Here is a 17,959-nt window from a genome sequence, read left to right on the forward strand (position 1 = left end):
TGCTATGCTCCTCAATCTAGCCTATAGCTAGCTAGTGCAAAATGTCCCACTATCTATGTCTCTACATACATGTCTAGATGGTTTTGTATAAGATTAAGTGGGGATAGAAACTAAATGATTGAATGAATTGAATCATGATCAATAACCTGCTGCACAGTTTCTGTAGTGTAGTGGTTATTCGGTTTGTCGCAAATGCAAAAGGTCTCTGGTCTGAGTCTAACAGGCTGGACCTCTGGATCAGGACTGACGAGTGAACAGAACATCCATAGTTTTATCTTAGAAGAACTAATTAATGCATTTTTAGCAGGCCAACGGCAACTGGTGTGTGGAGGAGTCATTTTCATCCTATTGACCTTTGTTCACTTGTATAAGTCATGTATGTCCATTGTACCAAATAGCTGGTCTCTCCATCGGGGAATCGAACCCCAGGCACAGATACTGCCCACTATACTAACATTTTCATAATTACGAATTATTTAATCTAACCCTGGAATGTCATCAGACATGTGATGTCATTGATGATGTCACCAGTCTCACCGAGTAAAATCCATCTCAGTGACCAGAACAGCAGTGGAGGTGATTCAGTTCTGCTAGTGTAAGTGTAACCTGGACTCTACACTTCAAACAAACTTCATAAATTTGACTTCAGCGCCCAACGTGGGGCTCTAACCCACGACCCTGAGATTAAGAGTCTCATGCTTTACCGACTGAGCCGGGCTTGAAATGCTAGTAAATAAGAACAATAATCGAAAAGTGTCCGTAATGTGAGGTTTTATCAGTGTTTGAGAGAAACCAGTTTTCCATCTGGTCTCCTCTGGACACAACCCAGACAGTTCAAGGACAACATGTGAATAAACTTGTGATTTTCTAGTTTTTTGCAATTGTAGATGCTCACAAATTGGCTATTTCGGAGGTGTCCATTTTTTAGGAGTTGGTGCAGTTGAAAGCCAACTACCTGGTGATGATGTGGAGCGCATCTCAATTTCAGCTTGACTACATCAAAATCTGTGTAGACCTGGCAGTTATCAGGTTGCTATGCTCCTCAAGCTAGCCTATAGCTAGCTAGTGCAAAATGTCCCACTATCTATGTCTCTACATACATGTCTAGATGGTTTTGTATAAGATTAAGGGGGAATAGAAACTAAATGATTGAATGAATTGAATCATGATCAATAACCTGCTGCACAGTTTCTGTAGTGTAGTGGTTTTTCGGTTCGTCGCAAATGCAAAAGGTCTCTGGTCTGAGTCTAACAGGCTGGACCTCTGGATCAGGACTGACGAGTGAACAGAACATCCACAGTTTTATCTTAGAAGAACTAATTAATGCATTTTTAGCAGGCCAACGGCAACTGGTGTGTGGAGGAGTCATTTTCATCCTATTGACCTTTGTTCACTTGTATCAGTCATGTATGTCCATTGTACCAAATAGCTGGTCTCTCCATCGGGGAATCGAACCCCAGGCACAGATACTGCCCACTATACTAACATTTTCATAATTATGACTTATTTAATCTAACCCTGGAATGTCATCAGACATGTGATGTCATTGATGATGTCACCAGTCTCACCGAGTAAAATCCATCTCAGTGACCAGAACAGCAGTGGAGGTGATTCCTTTCTGCTAGCGTAAGTGTAACCTGGACTCTACACTTCAAACAAACTTCATAAATTTGACTTCAGCGCCCAACGTGGGGCTCGAACCCACGACCCTGAGATTAAGAGTCTCATGCTCTACCGACTGAGCTAGCCGGGCTTCAGATGCTAGTAAATAAGAACAATAGCCGGTCTCTCCATCGGGGAATCGAACCCCAGGCACAGATACTGCCCACTATACTAACATTTTCATAATTATGACTTATTTAATCTAACCCTGGAATGTCATCAGACATGTGATGTCATTGATGATGTCACCAGTCTCACCGAGTAAAATCCATCTCAGTGACCAGAACAGCAGTGGTGGTGATTCCTTTCTGCTAGCGTAAGTGTAACCTGGACTCTACACTTCAAACAAACGTCATAAATTTGACTTCAGCGCCCAACGTGGGGCTCTAACCCACGACCCTGAGATTAAGAGTCTCATGCTTTACCGACTGAGCCGGGCTTGAGATGCTAGTAAATAAGAACAATAATCGAAAAGTGTCCGTAATGTGAGGTTTTATCAGTGTTTGAGAGAAACCAGTTTTCCATCTGGTCTCCTCTGGACACAACCCAGACAGTTCAAGGACAACATGTGAATAAACTTGTGATTTTCTAGTTTTTTGCAATTGTAGATGCTCACAAATTGGCTATTTCGGAGGTGTCCATTTTTTAGGAGTTGGTGCAGTTGAAAGCCAACTACCTGGTGATGATGTGGAGCGCATCTCAATTTCAGCTTGACTACATCAAAATCTGTGTAGACCTGGCAGTTATCAGGTTGCTATGCTCCTCAAGCTAGCCTATAGCTAGCTAGTGCAAAATGTCCCACTATCTATGTCTCTACATACATGTCTAGATGGTTTTGTATAAGATTAAGGGGGAATAGAAACTAAATGATTGAATGAATTGAATCATGATCAATAACCTGCTGCACAGTTTCTGTAGTGTAGTGGTTTTTCGGTTCGTCGCAAATGCAAAAGGTCTCTGGTCTGAGTCTAACAGGCTGGACCTCTGGATCAGGACTGACGAGTGAACAGAACATCCACAGTTTTATCTTAGAAGAACTAATTAATGCATTTTTAGCAGGCCAACGGCAACTGGTGTGTGGAGGAGTCATTTTCATCCTATTGACCTTTGTTCACTTGTATCAGTCATGTATGTCCATTGTACCAAATAGCTGGTCTCTCCATCGGGGAATCGAACCCCAGGCACAGATACTGCCCACTATACTAACATTTTCATAATTACGAATTATTTAATCTAACCCTGGAATGTCATCAGACATGTGATGTCATTGATGATGTCACCAGTCTCACCGAGTAAAATCCATCTCAGTGACCAGAACAGCAGTGGAGGTGATTCCTTTCTGCTAGCGTAAGTGTAACCTGGACTCTACACTTCAAACAAACTTCATAAATTTGACTTCAGCGCCCAACGTGGGGCTCGAACCCACGACCCTGAGATTAAGAGTCTCATGCTCTACCGACTGAGCTAGCCGGGCTTCAGATGCTAGAAAATAAGAACAATAATCGAAAAGTGTCCGTAATGTGAGGTTCTATCAGTGTTTGAGATAAACCAGTTTTCCGTCTGGTCTCCTCTGGACACAACCCAGACAGTTCATGGACAACATGTGAATAAACTTGTGATTTTCTAGTTTTTTGCAATTGTAGATGCTCACAAATTGGCTATTTCGGAGGTGTCCATTTTTTAGGAGTTGGTGCAGTTGAAAGCCAACTACCTGGTGATGATGTGGAGCGCATCTCAATTTCAGCTTGACTACATCAAAATCTGTGTAGACCTTGCGGTTATCAGGTTGCTATGTTCCACAAGCTAGCCTATAGCTAGCTAGTGCAAAATGTCCCACTATCTATGTCTCTACATACATGTCTAGATGGTTTTGTATAAGATTAAGGGGGAATAGAAACTAAATGATTGAATGAATTGAATCATGATCAATAACCTGCTGCACAGTTTCTGTAGTGTAGTGGTTTTTCGGTTCGTCGCAAATGCAAAAGGTCTCTGGTCTGAGTCTAACAGGCTGTACCTCTGGATCAGGACTGACGAGTGAACATAACATCCACAGTTTTATCTTAGAAGAACTTCATCAATTAATGCATTTTTAGCAGGCCAACAGCAACTGGTGTGTGGAGGAGTCAATTTCATCCTATTGACCTTTTTTCACTTGTATCAGTCATGTATGTCCATTGTACCAAATAGCTGGTCTCTCCATCGGGGAATCGAACCCCAGGCACAGATACTGCCCACTATACTAACATTTTCATAATTATGAATTATTTAATCTAACCCTGGAATGTCATCAGACATGTGATGCCATTGATGATGTCACCAGTCTCACCGAGTAAAATCCATCTCAGTGACCAGAACAGCAGTGGAGGTGATTCCGTTCTGCTAGTGTAAGTGTAACCTGGACTCTACACTTCAAACAAACTTCATAAATTTGACTTCAGCGCCCAACGTGGGGCTCTAACCCACGACCCTGAGATTAAGAGTCTCATGCTTTACCGACTGAGCCGGGCTTGAGATGCTAGTAAATAAGAACAATAATCGAAAAGTGTCCGTAATGTGAGGTTTTATCAGTGTTTGAGAGAAACCAGTTTTCCGTCTGGTCTCCTCTGGACACAACCCAGACAGTTCAAGGACAACATGTGAATAAACTTGTGATTTTCTAGTTTTTTGCAATTGTAGATGCTCACAAATTGGCTATTTCGGAGGTGTCCATTTTTTAGGAGTTGGTGCAGTTGAAAGCCAACTACCTGGTGATGATGTGGAGCGCATCTCAATTTCAGCTTGACTACATCAAAATCTGTGTAGACCTGGCGGTTATCAGGTTGCTATGCTCCTCAAGCTAGCCTATAGCTAGCTAGTGCAAAATGTCCCACTATCTATGTCTCTACATACATGTCTAGATGGTTTTGTATAAGATTAAGGGGGAATAGAAACTAAATGATTGAATGAATTGAATCATGATCAATAACCTGCTGCACAGTTTCTGTAGTGTAGTGGTTTTTCGGTTCGTCGCAAATGCAAAAGGTCTCTGGTCTGAGTCTAACAGGCTGGACCTCTGGATCAGGACTGACGAGTGAACATAACATCCACAGTTTTATCTTAGAAGAACTTCATCAATTAATGCATTTTTAGCAGGCCAACAGCAACTGGTGTGTGGAGGTGTCAATTTCATCCTATTGACCTTTTTTCACTTGTATCAGTCATGTATGTCCATTGTACCAAATAGCTGGTCTCTCCATCGGGGAATCGAACCCCAGGCACAGATACTGCCCACTATACTAACATTTTCATAATTATGAATTATTTAATCTAACCCTGGAATGTCATCAGACATGTGATGCCATTGATGATGTCACCAGTCTCACCGAGTAAAATCCATCTCAGTGACCAGAACAGCAGTGGCGGTGATTTCTTTCTGCTAGCGTAAGTGTAACCTGGACTCTACACTTCAAACAAACTTCATAAATTTGACTTCAGCGCCCAACGTGGGGCTCGAACCCACGACCCTGAGATTAAGAGTCTCATGCTCTACCGACTGAGCTAGCCGGGCTTCAGATGCTAGTAAATAAGAACAATAATCGAAAAGTGTCCGTAATGTGAGGTTTTATCAGTGTTTGAGAGAAACCAGTTTTCCGTCTGGTCTCCTCTGGACACAACCCAGACAGTTCAAGGACAACATGTGAATAAACTTGTGATTTTCTAGTTTTTTGCAATTGTAGATGCTGACAAATTGGCTATTTCGGAGGTGTCCATTTTTTAGGAGTTGGTGCAGTTGAAAGCCAACTACCTGGTGATGATGTGGAGCGCATCTCAATTTCAGCTTGACTACATCAAAATCTGTGTAGACCTGGCGGTTATCAGGTTGCTATGCTCGTCAAGCTAGCCTATAGCTAGCTAGTGCAAAATGTCCCACTATCTATGTCTCTACATACATGTCTAGATGGTTTTGTATAAGATTAAGGGGGAATAGAAACTAAATGATTGAATGAATTGAATCATGATCAATAACCTGCTGCACAGTTTCTGTAGTGTAGTGGTTTTTCGGTTCGTCGCAAATGCAAAAGGTCTCTGGTCTGAGTCTAACAGGCTGGACCTCTGGATCAGGACTGACGAGTGAACAGAACATCCACAGTTTTATCTTAGAAGAACTTCATCAATTAATGCATTTTTTGCAGGCCAACAGCAACTGGTGTGTGGAGGAGTCAATTTCATCCTATTGACCTTTTTTCACTTGTATCAGTCATGTATGTCCATTGTACCAAATAGCTGGGGCCTCATGTACTAAGAGTGCGTGGATTTCAACGTGAATCCGTACGTGGAATTAACAAGACCGCAAAAATTCATATGTACAAAGCTGTGCGTTCGCCCAAATCCACGCAGGTTTCTCTGTACATCCCAATCAGCGTGGATTTGAGCGCACATGCGGGAGCACAACACTCCGCCCCGTCTCCTCCCTCAAATATATGTTTGAATATGATATGAAGATAATTGTCCATTAAAAACCGCTCATCCTAACAAGAAAATGCTCTGAGCAGGAATAAATAGGCCTAATTCATTTTGGGGCATTTAGGGGTGTCGGACTCCAGTCCTCGAGGGCCGGTGTCCCTGCAGGTTTTAGATGTTTCTCTGCTTCATTGCACCATGATACAAGTGACTGTGTCATTAACAGAACTATCCAGACTTTGATGACAAGTTGGTGATGATGATTAATTAGAATCAGGTGTGTTAAAGCACGGAAACATCTAAAACATGCAGGACACCGGCCCTTCTGGGATTCACTTTGACACCTACATTATGGTGTTCTTTGCTTTGTGTTGCGTTCCGTGAAGAGTTTTGGTTTTATTATGATCGTACGGGTTTGTGAATGTTTGTGGGCAGCGTTAGTGCATCATTACACTCTGCTTTTCTTGTTTGTATTTTAAGAACCGTCACCAGAATTTTTGGTGGATGAAAAACGGCTCCTCGTTCTGCTTTATTGTCATGCATATTATATACTGACGGATTAAGACCAATGTACACGTTTATTGAGTCTTACACATTATGGATGTCCGCGATCACCTCTCTCATAAGTATAACAATGTGAACAATATACATTTATATTTAAAACATGAAGCATTACGATCTGATTCCTCCGCTGCAGAAATAAAGACAATTTGTGCCGACGGGATTATCGAGGTGCAAACGTGAGAAATAAAGAGCAAAATTGCTGTAACTCGGAGTGTTGCATCCGCAGGAGGAGAGACAGGTGTCGTGCCAAAAAGTGATTGAAGGCCAAATACAGTTAATGAAAGGTTGTTTCTGCCTAAATATGACTTGATCTCATTCTTGAGCTTCATAATCTGAAATCTTAGCGCTCTCGCTCAACGGGCTGCTGTGCGCGCTCCCGCGGCCACAAATCAGAAGAAATCAGATTCTGGCATGCAATCACTTTTTGGCACAACACCGGTTTTTGCTTCAAAATTAACTTTAATGTATTTCTGTCCAGACACAGTTATGGGATGTTTAGGATCTGGCTTTTATCTCCAGTAGTCCTCCCATACGGTCGTCATGACGACAGACAGATGTCCGACCTGCAGCTCCAGCTGAAGCATCATGTTGGTCTGAACCGGAGCAGCTGGTCCAGTTCAGGGCAGAGATCCAGGAGGATCCTCTTGGTACCTGAACCAGCTGATGGTCCAGTCTTAGTCCTGGACCAGCAGGTCCAGACTAAACCAGCTGATGGTTCAGTCTTAGTCCTGGACCAGCAGGTCCAGACTAAACCAGCTGATGGTTCAGTCTTAGTCCTGGACCAGCAGATCCAGACTAAACCAGCTGATGGTTCAGTCTTAGTCCTGGACCAGCAGGTCCAGACTAAACCAGCTGATGGTTCAGTCTTAGTCCTGGACCAGCAGGTCCAGACTAAACCAGCTGATGGTTCAGTCTTAGTCCTGGACCAGCAGGTCCAGACTAAACCAGCTGATGGTTCAGTCTTAGTCCTGGACCAGCAGATCCAGACTAAACCAGCTGATGGTTCAGTCTTAGTCCTGGACCAGCAGGTCCAGACTAAACCAGCTGATGGTTCAGTCTTAGTCCTGGACCAGCAGGTCCAGACTAAACCAGCTGATGGTTCAGTCTTAGTCCTGGACCAGCAGGTCCAGACTAAACCAGCTGATGGTTCAGTCTTAGTCCTGGACCAGCAGATGCGTTTGGTGCCTGAGGACTCGCTCCTGATCCTGCATCAGCAGGTTTCTCTAACGGAGCCAAAGCTCCATCAGGATTTGCAGGTTCCATCGTTGAGCTCCTCTAGTTGTTTGTTCAGATCATGTGGTTGATTGTGAGATTGTTGCAGCTCCACTCTTGTGTAACTTATTTGGTGATGTGGGGACTGTCGTGTCCTTCACGTGGTCGTGAACTTATTGTTTACGTTAAGTTTCCTCATATTCTGCACTTCACTGCATCACCAGTGAGTGTCGCCAACGGACAAAACCTCAGAAAAGTGCGTACAAAAGCCTTAATGTGTGAGTGAAGGACCGCAGCTTTCTACGTTCACGTCATTCTTTGTACATCCGACCGTGAGCGTTGAAAGTGGCGTACGCACGTTTTTTGTGCGCAGCACTCTTAGTACATAAGGCCCCAGGTCTCTCCATCGGGGAATCGAACCCCAGGCACAGATACTGCCCACTATACCAGGGGTAGGCAATTCCGGTCCTCGAGGGCCGGTGTCCTGCATGTCTTAGATGTTACCCTGCTTCAGAACACCGTGATAAAAGTACCTGTGTCATCAACAGAACTATCCAGACTTTGGTGACAAGCTGATGACGATGATTAATTAGAATCAGGTGTGTTAAAGCAGGGAAACATCTAAAACATGCAGGACACCGGCCCTCGAGGACCGGAATTGCCTACCCCTGCACTATACTAACATTTTCATAATTACGAATTATTTAATCTAACCCTGGAATGTCATCAGACATGTGATGTCATTGATGATGTCACCAGTCTCACCGAGTAAAATCCATCTCAGTGACCAGAACAGCAGTGGCGGTGATTCCTTTCTGCTAGCGTAAGTGTAACCTGGACTCTACACTTCAAACAAACTTCATAAATTTGACTTCAGCGCCCAACGTGGGGCTCGAACCCACGACCCTGAGATTAAGAGTCTCATGCTCTACCGACTGAGCTAGCCGGGCTTCAGATGCTAGAAAATAAGAACAATAATCGAAAAGTGTCCGTAATGTGAGGTTTTATCAGTGTTTGAGAGAAACCAGTTTTCCGTCTGGTCTCCTCTGGACACAACCCAGACAGTTCAAGGACAACATGTGAATAAACTTGTGATTTTCTAGTTTTTTGCAATTGTAGATGCTCACAAATTGGCTATTTCGGAGGTGTCCATTTTTTAGGAGTTGGTGCAGTTGAAAGCCAACTACCTGGTGATGATGTGGAGCGCATCTCAATTTCAGCTTGACTACATCAAAATCTGTGTAGACCTGGCGGTTATCAGGTTGCTATGCTCCTCAAGCTAGCCTATAGCTAGCTAGTGCAAAATGTCCCACTATCTATGTCTCTACATACATGTCTAGATGGTTTTGTATAAGATTAAGTGGGGATAGAAACTAAATGATTGAATGAATTGAATCATGATCAATAACCTGCTGCACAGTTTCTGTAGTGTAGTGGTTTTTCGGTTCGTCGCAAATGCAAAAGGTCTCTGGTCTGAATCTAACAGGCTGGACCTCTGGATCAGGACTGACGAGTGAACAGAACATCCACAGTTTTATCTTAGAAGAACTTCATCAATTAATGCATTTTTTGCAGGCCAACAGCAACTGGTGTGTGGAGGAGTCAATTTCATCCTATTGACCTTTTTTCACTTGTATCAGTCATGTATGTCCATTGTACCAAATAGCTGGTCTCTTCATCGGGGAATCGAACCCCAGGCACAGATACTGCCCACTATACTAACATTTTCATAATTATGAATTATTTAATCTAACCCTGGAATGTCATCAGACATGTGATGCCATTGATGATGTCACCAGTCTCACCGAGTAAAATCCATCTCAGTGACCAGAACAACAGTGGCAGTCTGCTAGCGTAAGTGTAACCTGGACTCTACACTTCAAACAAACTTCATAAATTTGACTTCAGCGCCCAACGTGGGGCTCGAACCCACGACCCTGAGATTAAGAGTCTCATGCTCTACCGACTGAGCTAGCCGGGCTTCAGATGCTAGTAAATAAGAACAATAATCGAAAAGTGTCCGTAATGTGAGGTTTTATCAGTGTTTGAGAGAAACCAGTTTTCCGTCTGGTCTCCTCTGGACACAACCCAGACAGTTCAAGGACAACATGTGAATAAACTTGTGATTTTCTAGTTTTTTGCAATTGTAGATGCTGACAAATTGGCTATTTCGGAGGTGTCCATTTTTTAGGAGTTGGTGCAGTTGAAAGCCAACTACCTGGTGATGATGTGGAGCGCATCTCAATTTCAGCTTGACTACATCAAAATCTGTGTAGACCTGGCGGTTATCAGGTTGCTATGCTCGTCAAGCTAGCCTATAGCTAGCTAGTGCAAAATGTCCCACTATCTATGTCTCTACATACATGTCTAGATGGTTTTGTATAAGATTAAGGGGGAATAGAAACTAAATGATTGAATGAATTGAATCATGATCAATAACCTGCTGCACAGTTTCTGTAGTGTAGTGGTTTTTCGGTTCGTCGCAAATGCAAAAGGTCTCTGGTCTGAGTCTAACAGGCTGGACCTCTGGATCAGGACTGACGAGTGAACAGAACATCCACAGTTTTATCTTAGAAGAACTTCATCAATTAATGCATTTTTTGCAGGCCAACAGCAACTGGTGTGTGGAGGAGTCAATTTCATCCTATTGACCTTTTTTCACTTGTATCAGTCATGTATGTCCATTGTACCAAATAGCTGGTCTCTTCATCGGGGAATCGAACCCCAGGCACAGATACTGCCCACTATACTAACATTTTCATAATTATGAATTATTTAATCTAACCCTGGAATGTCATCAGACATGTGATGCCATTGATGATGTCACCAGTCTCACCGAGTAAAATCCATCTCAGTGACCAGAACAACAGTGGCAGTCTGCTAGCGTAAGTGTAACCTGGACTCTACACTTCAAACAAACTTCAAAAATTTGACTTCAGCGCCCAACGTGGGGCTCGAACCCACGATCCTGAGATTAAGAGTCTCATGCTCTACCGACTGAGCTAGCCGGGCTTCAGATGCTAGAAAATAAGAACGATAATCGAAAATTGTCCGTAATGGGAGGTTTTATCAGTGTTTCAGAGAAACCAGTTTTCCGTCTGGTCTCCTCTGGACACCACCCAGACAGTTCAAAGACAACATGTGACTAAACTTGTGATTTTCTAGTTTTTCGCAATTGTAGATGCTCACAAATTGGTTATTTCGGAGGTGTCCATTTTTTAGGAGTTGGTGCAGTTGGAAGCCAACTACCTGGTGATGATGTGCAGCGCATCTCAAGTTCAGCTTGACTACATCAAAATCTGTGTAGACCTGGCGGTTATCAGGTTGCTATGCTCCTCAAGCTAGCCTATAGCTAGCTAGTGCAAAATATCCCACTATCTATGTCTCTACATACATGTCTAGATGGTTTTGTATAAGATTAAGGGGGAATAGAAACTAAATGATTGAATGAATTGATTCATGATCAATAACCTGCTGCACAGTTTCTGTAGTGTAGTGGTTATTCGGTTCGTTGCAAATGCAAAAGGTCTCTGGTCTGAGTCTAACAGGCTGGACCTCTGGATCAGGACTGACAAATGAACAGAACATCCACAGTTTTATCTTTGAAGAACTTCATCAATTAAAGCTTTTTTAGCAGGCCAACAGCAACTGGTGTGTGGAGGAGTCATTTTCATCCTATTGACCTTTGTTCACTTGTATCAGTCATGTATGTCCATTGTACCAAATAGTTGGTCTCTCCATCGGGGAATCGAAGCCCAGGCACAAATACTGCTCACTATACTAACATTTTCATAATTACGAATTATTTAATCTAACCCTGGAATGTCATCAGACATGTGATGTCATTGACGATGTCACCAGTCTCACCGAGTAAAATCCATCTCAGTGACCAGAACAGCAGTGGAGGTGATTCCTTCCTGCTAGCGTAAGTGTAACCTGGACTCTACACTTCAAACAAACTTCATAATTTTGACTTCAGCGCCCAACGTGGGGCTCAAACCCACGACCCTGAGATTAAGAGTCTCATGCTCTACCGACTGAGCTAGCCGGGCTTCAGATGCTAGAAAATAAGAACGATAATCGAAAATTGTCCGTAATGGGAGGTTTTATCAGTGTTTCAGAGAAACCAGTTTTCCATCTGGTCTCCTCTGGACACAACCCGGACAGTTCAAGGACAACATGTGAATAAACTTGTGATTTTCTAGTTTTTTGCAATTGTAGATGCTCACAAATTGGCTATTTCGGAGGTGTCCATTTTTTAGGAGTTGGTGCAGTTGGAAGCCAACTACCTGGTGATGATGTCACCTACTCTCGTCCACTTGGCATTATGAGACTTTTGGAGCACATCTCAATTTCAGCTTGACTACATCAAAATCTGTGTAGACCTGGCGGTTATCAGGTTGCTATGCTCCTCAAGCTAGCCTATAGCTAGCTAGTGCAAAATGTCCCACTATCTATGTCTCTACATACTTGTCTAGAGGGTTTTTTATAAGATTAAGGGGGAATAGAAACTAAATGATTCAAATAATTGAATCATGATCAATAAACTGCTGCAGTTTCTGTAGTGTAGTGGTTATTTGGTTCGTCGCAAATACAAAAGGTCTCTGGTCTTAGTCTAACAGGCTGGACCTCTGGATCAGGACTGACGAGTGAACAGAACATTCACCGTTTTAACTTAGAAGAACTTCATCAATTAAAGCTTTTTTAGCAGGCCAACGACAACTGGTGTGTGGAGGAGTCATTTTCATCCTATTGACCTTTGTTCACTTGTATCAGTCATGTATGTCCATTGTACCAAATTGCTGGTCTCTCCATCGGGGAATTGAACCCCAGGCGCAGATACTGCCCACTATACTAACATTTTCATAATTACGCATTATTTAATCTAACCCTGGAATGTCATCAGACATGTGATGTCATTGATGATGTCACCAGTCTCACCGAGTAAAATCCATATCAGTGACCAGAACAGCAGTGGAGGTGATTCCTTTCTGCTAGTGTAAATGTTAACCTGGACTCCACACTTCAAACAAACTTCATAAATTTGTCTTCAGCGCCCAACGTGGTGATCCAACCCACAACCCTGAGATTAAGAGTCTCATGCTCTACCGACTGAGCTAGCCGGGCTTCAGATGCTAGTAAATAAGAACAATAATCGAAAAGTGTCCGTAATGTGAGGTTTTATCAGTGTTTCAGAGAAACCAGTTTTCCGCCTGGACTCCTCTGGACACCACCCAGACAGACATATATTTAGATAAGTCAGTCACACCTTGTTCAAACACTGGATGTAATTAAAAATAAATAAATGAACAAAGCTGCAAGTGTAGAACATCTCATATATTTTACATCTATTTTTCTCTGCATCATAGTAACCTACGAACCCCTTGATGGACTGTCTCAGGGACTTTAAAACATGGATGAAGCTTCATGAAAACAAGACAGAAGTTATTTGGTTTGGAAGGTGTGCCCGCTTTCCAGCCCTCCCAGGGGACAGTCAGTTCCAGCAGGACCACTTGCTTGGTGGACTTCAAAGTTAATACCATATCTGGGCGGAGTGAAGTGGCAGCTATGTTAGCTGGGAACTTGAGTTGCCTTCCCAGATCAACTTGGAGCTGGCAGTAACGAGCGGTAGCGAGGAGTCCTCCTGCGGAGTTTGGCTGGTGTTTTGCATTCTGCCCAGCTCTAACAAATGTGATTGACTGCTTCGGGGCGACCTGGGTCTTGCTGTTCTGTATCGCTGTGCAGATGGAATCCGCCAAGGATTTTAGAACTTGGTCGTGGCACCAGCAATACCGCCCCTTTCCTAACGCCTTTGGGCAGCAGCTCAGAATGTGCTCCATGGTGCCCCTCCTCTGGCACAACTTGCACTCAGGCGTATCTGCCAGGCCCCAGGTGTGCAGGTTGGCCCGGCTTGGGAGGACGTTGTACACTGATTGAATTAGGAACTTTGTGCGCAGAGGTTCAGCTCTCCAGAGTTCTTCCCAGGTAAGTTTGCGAGGTTCTGCATGCTCCCACCTTGTCCACGCCCCTTGCTTGGACATGCCGGCCATCTTTCTGCAGCGTTCCTCCTCCATCTCAGCACGTATCTCCCCTTGGACCAGTTGGCGCTTCTCCTTTCCATGAGCGTGGTCGTAGCGTGGCTTGGGAAAGCTGCCAAGGCCTGCCCTCCCCATTGCCATGGTTCCAACCAAGGTTTTATATATTTAGATAAGTCAGTCACACCTTGTTCAAACACTGGATGTAATTAAAAATAAATAAATGAACAAAGTGTAACCCATGTTAAAATATGACATAAATAGGAATAAATAAGTTTGAAAGTTAAAGCTGATTTATTTAATGGCAATTCATTCATCAAAGTTAATTAAAGATGTTAATACAACAATCTTTTAATTTTGAAGAACAAAAGTCTGTAGACAGAAAATAATGTTGCTGCCCCTTTAAGGGACCAGCGCCACAGACGCAGCACCTGCAGAGACCAATTTAGAGAGCAGAGGAGAAACGGGAGGAAAACCAGCAGTGGTTAAAAGCAGTGAAAAAGTTCATATTACAGCTGAAAAACATAACTGGTCGGGAACTGACGGGGATTTTATGAGAACTAAGCCACTTCAGTTTTGGTGAGTTTTATGCCTATTTTCCCGCAGTTTTACCGTGTTTTATTTTTTTTCTCTGGCGGACCTTAAACTTAAAATGTAGCTGTTTATGAAGAAATGCTCCGTTATCCAGTTAATATTTTGGGTTTATGAAGTCTGTGAATGTTATAAAAGTGTGTGTAAGCTGTGTAAATGGAAGATTTGTGCAGTAATTAGTGCGGGAGACGGAGCCGTGACTTCAAAGGGACCGCTCCGCTGCCATTTTGAGTTGAAAAAACACCGTAGCAGTAACGTTACAACTCAAACTGTGATGAATTTATTTGTGTAATTTAAGAATTTAAAGAGTTTTATTGTTTTTATGGCCTGTTATACAGGTCGGGTTTTTTTGCTTGGTTGAAAGCTCGGTCGGAGCAAGGATTGGTCTGTCATGTGCGGGCGTGCACATCCACAGACGGGATTCAAGATGGCGAGCCAGGCCCAGACGTTCAACTAATCTTCTCCATCACACCAGTGAGGGGTTCTCCTGCGTGTGGTAACTCGCTGCCAGAGTGGTAAGAGTATCAGGAACTAGTCTGAACTGAACAGAACTGATTGAACCATTATTTTTGGACTGAATCGAACTGAAACTTTTCATTGAACTGAACACTTGAACTCACATTTGGACTTGAACTTAAATTTAAAGTGGCATACTTTTATTTTCATATGTTTACGTTTTGAATGTGATTTGAATAACGGTGGTCCACCTTGATTTAATTGTGTTTTGGAGGTATTTTCTTACCTGTAAAAGAAAGGGAAAAAGAGTTAACTCAGGAAGAAAAATAGGAATCCTAAAATAGGTGCAACCTAGGAAAAAGAGACTGGTCTAAATAACTCAAATTAGTCCGACTAAAGTAACCTAGGAGAAAAGAGACTGGTCTAATTAAATTAGATTAGCTTTACCAAAATAAACTAGGTGAACTAAAGAACAAAAAGAAAGAGAGATATACTTTTTTCATTTATACTTACCTTAATATTAAGAACCTGCAGGTTATTTGTGGTTCATGTGCTGTGTTTTATATGTGTGTTTGTCGTTCACTAAATTGCCGGCTTTTCTACTTTAAAGGGGACATATTATGGCATTTAATGTATATTTTAAACAGGCCTTGAATGTCTTAAAAACAATCTAAAGCTTGTTTTTTCTACATAAATCAGAAATCCAGCCTGTGGGCCCTGTCACTAGTTTTACCGCTTCTAACCCCTTTTTCTGTGCTCCATTCTAAGGGAAGGGGGGGGGGTATGATAATGAGGCTCTGTGCTGATTGGCTCTCTGAATGACGTGTAGCAGGGGAGGAGAATAAACCTCGCTCCGCCAGAGCAGCCCGAGCCTGTAAATGAATCACAACACTGAATTTTCACAAATGGCAACTTTATTGTTAAAAAAATAAAATATGAGTTGTATATAAATAACATTTATGCACTATTTCAGCCGGATCTGCCCGGCGGATGCTGAACGCTGGCCTCGGAGCCACGCCGGACGCCCGGCATGGCTCCGGGGCGCATCGCCCGTTACCGGGGATCAAACCGACAGATTTCGCTGAAAATCTCGGAGGGTGAAGCTGATCCAGCCTGGGATGTACCCCAGAAATCCCTGCTCCCAAAGCGGCTGGGAACCTGGACAATTTAGTCGGAAACCCCGCTTTGGGACCAGGAAGTAGGCTGGAGCAGCGCGCATCACCGCAGCTTTAACCAGGGAATCTGACCGGTTCCGACCGGCCGGGACCGCAGGAACCCGCCTGGACTGGAAGCAGGGACTCCCGGGGACCGACCAGCGGAATTTCAGCCGGATCTGCCCGGCGGATGCTGTGCGACGGGCGCCGCAACCCCACGGCGGGCGCACAGATCGCTCCGGAGCGCATCCTGTGCGCATCGCCCGTTACCGGGGATCAAACCGACAGATTTTGCTGAAAATCTCGGAGGGTGAAGCTGGTCCGACCTGGGACAGACCCCCAAGGACCCAGCTCCCAAACCACCCGGGAACCTGGATGATTAAACCCGGATCCGCTCCGCCGCGGCGCCGCGTCCGACTGGCTGAAGGAAGCACCACTCCAGCAGCGGAGAGAGCTGGTTGTCAATGTCAATGTCAATTTTATTTATAAAGCACATTTAAAAACGACCGAGGTCGACCAAAGTGCTGTACAGCATACAAGAAAATAAAACAATACCAAAAGAAAAACACAGTACCCAGTGTAGAAACAATAAAATCACTAACATACTAAAATGATCAATAAAATAGTAATAAAATACAATAAAAAACAATCACTTCACACAGATGTGGGGAACTAAGTTGTCACACACTAAAAGCCAAAGAAAATAAATAAGTTTTCAAAGAAGACTTAAAAACCACTAGGGTCTGGGCAGATCTAACATTTAGTGGCAAACTATTCCACAGCTTAGGGCCGGCCACCGCAAAAGCTCGGTCACCTGTAGTTTTGAGCCTAGATTTCGGGACGTCTAAAAGCAACTGATTTGACGACCTCAGAGCTCTGGCTGGTGTGTGAGAGTGGAGAAGTTCATTAAGGTATTGGGGAGCCAAGCCATTCAGTGATTTAAAAACAAACAGCAGAATCTTGAAATCAATTCTGTAATGAACAGGAAGCCAGTGCAGGGAGGCCAGAACCGGGGTAATGTGGTCACGCTTTCTACTTCCAGTCAACAGTCGTGCAGCAGCATTCTGCACCAGCTGCAGGCGTCGCACAGAACGCTGGTCTAAGCCCACGTACAAGGAGTTGCAATAGTCTAGCCGTGATGAAATAAAAGCGTGAATGACCCTCTCCAAGTCTTTAGGAGATAGGTAGGGCTTTACTTTGGCCACGAGCCTTAGCTGAAAAAAAGCACCTTTAACTACAGACCCAATCTGTCTATCGAATTTAAAATCACTATCAAAAATGACACCAAGGCTTTTAATAAAAGAATTCATTTTGGAACCAAGGGGGCCCAGAGCATCAACAGAGTCGTTAAAAACAGCCGGATGCCCAAACACAATAACCTCAGTTTTATTTTCATTTAGATTCAAGAAATTTTGTGCCATCCAAACCTTAATGTCTTTAAGGCATGTGGGCGTGGTTTCAGCAGCGGAGGCTGAACCTATGGAAATCTGCTCCCGTCGTGACGTCACGACGGGAGCAGATTCTAAACGGCTCAAAAAAAACCACGTGACACTGGGGGACTCTGTCCGGTGGGGGTCAGACACCTTGCAGAAATTCATGGTATTTTGTCTCCCCTGTGCTGGCAGGGTGAGGGGAGACCACTTTATATATGTTAAAACAAGAAAATACGTGTTTTTCATAATAGGTCCCCTTTAAGCAATGGTCTCTGGTGTATTTATTTTTGCTCCCCACTCCTTAGAGCCTAGAACTGGTCCAGTGGCGCAGTTAGTGGTGTGATACCGGTGCTACAAACATGGCGAGCCAGCCAGGAGTGGCTTAAAGCATCTAAAACTAGAAACCAGA

At 43.6% G+C, this 17,959-nt stretch overlaps 11 non-coding genes across 11 annotated transcripts; all 11 read right to left on the minus strand.

The window, feature by feature from the left end:
• Positions 1-649: 649 nt before the first annotated feature.
• On the minus strand, positions 650-718 carry trnak-cuu (transfer RNA lysine (anticodon CUU)). Its single transcript has one exon. It is a non-coding gene; the product is annotated as a tRNA-Lys (tRNA).
• A 962-nt stretch (positions 719-1,680) lies between these two features.
• trnak-cuu (transfer RNA lysine (anticodon CUU)) lies at positions 1,681-1,753 on the minus strand. Its single transcript has one exon. It is a non-coding gene; the product is annotated as a tRNA-Lys (tRNA).
• Positions 1,754-2,032: 279 nt separating this feature from the next.
• trnak-cuu (transfer RNA lysine (anticodon CUU)) lies at positions 2,033-2,101 on the minus strand. The gene has a single exon. It is a non-coding gene; the product is annotated as a tRNA-Lys (tRNA).
• Positions 2,102-3,063: 962 nt separating this feature from the next.
• On the minus strand, positions 3,064-3,136 carry trnak-cuu (transfer RNA lysine (anticodon CUU)). The gene has a single exon. It is a non-coding gene; the product is annotated as a tRNA-Lys (tRNA).
• A 967-nt stretch (positions 3,137-4,103) lies between these two features.
• Positions 4,104-4,172, minus strand: trnak-cuu (transfer RNA lysine (anticodon CUU)). Its single transcript has one exon. It is a non-coding gene; the product is annotated as a tRNA-Lys (tRNA).
• A 967-nt stretch (positions 4,173-5,139) lies between these two features.
• Positions 5,140-5,212, minus strand: trnak-cuu (transfer RNA lysine (anticodon CUU)). Its single transcript has one exon. It is a non-coding gene; the product is annotated as a tRNA-Lys (tRNA).
• A 3,546-nt stretch (positions 5,213-8,758) lies between these two features.
• trnak-cuu (transfer RNA lysine (anticodon CUU)) lies at positions 8,759-8,831 on the minus strand. Its single transcript has one exon. It is a non-coding gene; the product is annotated as a tRNA-Lys (tRNA).
• Positions 8,832-9,789: 958 nt separating this feature from the next.
• trnak-cuu (transfer RNA lysine (anticodon CUU)) lies at positions 9,790-9,862 on the minus strand. Its single transcript has one exon. It is a non-coding gene; the product is annotated as a tRNA-Lys (tRNA).
• A 958-nt stretch (positions 9,863-10,820) lies between these two features.
• trnak-cuu (transfer RNA lysine (anticodon CUU)) lies at positions 10,821-10,893 on the minus strand. Its single transcript has one exon. It is a non-coding gene; the product is annotated as a tRNA-Lys (tRNA).
• Positions 10,894-11,860: 967 nt separating this feature from the next.
• Positions 11,861-11,933, minus strand: trnak-cuu (transfer RNA lysine (anticodon CUU)). The gene has a single exon. It is a non-coding gene; the product is annotated as a tRNA-Lys (tRNA).
• A 1,002-nt stretch (positions 11,934-12,935) lies between these two features.
• Positions 12,936-13,008, minus strand: trnak-cuu (transfer RNA lysine (anticodon CUU)). Its single transcript has one exon. It is a non-coding gene; the product is annotated as a tRNA-Lys (tRNA).
• Between the last annotated feature and the right edge of the window lie 4,951 nt (positions 13,009-17,959).

This window comes from Cololabis saira, chromosome 20, assembly GCF_033807715.1.
Source record: "Cololabis saira isolate AMF1-May2022 chromosome 20, fColSai1.1, whole genome shotgun sequence".
Lineage (NCBI taxonomy): Eukaryota > Metazoa > Chordata > Actinopteri > Beloniformes > Belonidae > Cololabis > Cololabis saira.